The sequence below is a fragment of the Ursus maritimus genome, unplaced genomic scaffold, assembly GCF_017311325.1.
Source record: "Ursus maritimus isolate PB19 unplaced genomic scaffold, ASM1731132v1 scaffold_8, whole genome shotgun sequence".
Lineage (NCBI taxonomy): Eukaryota > Metazoa > Chordata > Mammalia > Carnivora > Ursidae > Ursus > Ursus maritimus.
The window spans coordinates 33,737,884-33,740,804 of NW_024426996.1; the positions used below are offsets into that span (position 1 = coordinate 33,737,884).

General features: G+C 40.2%; 1 pseudogene; it reads left to right on the top strand.

Annotated features, from left to right (window-relative positions):
• Positions 1 to 639: 639 nt before the first annotated feature.
• LOC103672762 lies at positions 640 to 2,625 on the top strand (annotated as a pseudogene).
• Positions 2,626 to 2,921: the final 296 nt, after the last annotated feature.

Here is a 2,921-nt window from a genome sequence, read left to right on the forward strand (position 1 = left end):
AAGACATGAGAATACAAGGCACAGATTGTTTTATTGAGAATAACAAAGAAGTTGATCTATGTCTAGTTTATATATGATAACTATGATCATTGAAATCTAAAATAACAATTTAGACATTTTAATTTGAGTTCAGTTAAATATAACCTAGTTTATAAATGAATATATTTTACACACAAAAGCTTGATTTGTTAAAAAAAAAAAAATCACCAGTGAATGCCTACTACACACAAGGCACACCTGTTGTTCCCAGAGATGAAAAGTCAAGTAAGAAACAATCCTGGTCCTCAAGAAGTTCACAGTTTTAACAAACCAAAGCAAAAATTAGGTTTATAGGGAGTGCAAAACAGATTCACTTAATTTTGACTGTAGAGGTTGCACTTGATGAGACATTGAAGAATCTTTGTGATTTTGCTGAATGACAAAGAGTTTCTAGCTGGAGTAAACAACATAGAAAAAGCATATAGGCATGAAGTTGCTCAGATTATTAGAGGATTTCTCAGGAGCTTGTTTTGAATGGAACTTTAGTGTGATGAGACGATCTATAGGTAAGAAAAAGTTGGTAAAAGAAAACTGAGAGAATTGTTTAAAGCCATATATTTTCTTAATCTTAAATAGCAAATTTAAGAAAACAGATTTTACTGTATTTGCAATGGAAATTTTGAAAGCATTTGAACAGTGTCATTTAAAAAGATATTAATTATTTTAGACAGAACTGTAATGATTAGAGACTGGAGTATTAATTAAAATTTAAAATGAGGCTTTCTGCTCCTCCCTGTTTGACAGAGAGCTGCATCTTCTTGTGCAGTGTCAGCCACATCCCTGATACATGATGGTGAAAGTCAGAGTAAACAGATTTGGCCATACTGGGCTTCTAGTCACCATACTGGGCTTTTAAATCTGGTAAAGTGGACATTGTCACCATCAATGATCCCTTCATTGACCTGTACTACAAGGTCTACATGTTCCAATATGATTTCACCCATGGCAAATCCAACCACACAGTCAAAGCTGAAAAAGAGAAATCTGTCACCAATGGAAAACCCTTTGTATCTTTCAGGAGCAAGATCCAGCCAGATCAAATAGGGGTGATACTGGTGCTGAATATGATGTGGATCCACTGGGGTCTTCCCCAGCATGGAGAAGACTAGGGCTCACTAGAAGGGTGGGGCCAAGAGTGTCATCATCCCTGCCCCTTCTGCTGATGCACCCATGTTTGTGATGAGTATGAACCATGAGAAGTATGACAGCTCCCTCAAAATTGTCAGCAATGCTTCCTGCACCACCAACTTCTTGGCCCCTCTAGCCAAGGTCATCTAAGACAACTCTGGCATTGTGGAGGGACTCATGACCACAGGCCATGTCATGACTACCACCCAGAAGACCATGGACAGCCCCTCTGGGAAGCTGTGGTATGATGGCTGAGGGGCTGCACAGAACATCAACCCTGTTCCCACTGGCACCACCATGGCTATAGGCAAGATCGTCCCTGAGATGAATGGGAAGCTTACTGGCATGGCCTTCTGTTTCCCTATCCTCAACGTGTCAGTCATGGATCTGACCTGCTGCCTGAAGAAAGCTGCCAAGTATGATGACATCAAGAAAGTGGTGAAGCAGGCATCAGAGGGCGCCCTCAGGGACATGCTGGGCTACACTGAGGATGAGGTGGTCTCCTGTTACTTTAACAGTGACACCCACTCTTCCACCTTCCATGCTGGGGCTGGCATTGCTCTTGATAACCACTTTGTCAAGCTCATTTCCTGGTATGACAATGAATTTGGCTATAGCAACCGAGTGGTGGACCTCATGGTCCACATGGCCTCTAAGAAGTAAGAGTTCCCTGGACCACCAGCCCCAGTGAGAGCAAGAGGAAGAGGGAGACCCTCAGCTGCTGGGGAGTCTGCCCCAACTCATCCCCCAACATACTGAAAATCTCCCAACCTCTATACAGTTTCTATCCCAGACCCCCTGAAGAAGAGGAGGGGCTCAGGGAGCCCTCCCTTGTTTTGTACCATCAATAAAGTATATTATACCCAGCCTAAATAAATAACATTTAAAATGAATGACATGATTACATCATTACCTACATCAGAGTAGTGATAGTGATGCTGATGTCACATTTTTCATCACTGAGACTCTTACTTATAATATACTCATTAAATTACAGGCCTTGATATTCTTAGTACATAAACCTGTCACTGAAATCACCTTGAAGATACTGCATTCCTGATTTCAGGAAACTAGAGACATAATTTGGGTAAACACGCAAGGCAATGACATTGAGCCATTAACCTAGTTAGTGCTAAAGACAGTGAGGTCCCCAAATAGGTCAGTTAAAGCTGTATATGAATGGATTAAGAACAGAAGTTTCTCAACTGGAATGACAGTAATTTTTAATGACAGTTTATAGATCAGCAGTATGAAATCAGAGTTAAAACTCATTTACTGAAAAATATCTTGTACAGTAAAATAAAAAATATATGAAATCCTTAGGAATAAATCAAGCAAAACATAATCCTTAAGGACAAGTAGAAACTTTGTTCAGATTGATTAAAGAAACTCTAAAACAAACAAACAAAAAACTGGGAAAGACAAATCTCATTGTAAATACAAGAGAAAAATTCCTTCTTGCTTCCAACAAGAAAAGGGAAAGAGGAAACATTTTAAAATATACCAGAACACTCTGTTCTTAACAAGGCCTGCCCTCAAGGTGAAACTAGTTAACCAAAGCCTAACATTGGGATAGATATTATCAGAGCCTAACTGACCTGGGAGTGGGGAATTACTCAACTTCAGCTGGCCCTAACCTTCAACACAGAGGAATGGGAATATCCAACTTCAGCCCCATCTAGCCATCCTATCCCACCTGTCCCAGAAAAATCTGAGGAACTCTTGTGAAGTTCACAAACCAGAGGAATAGGCTC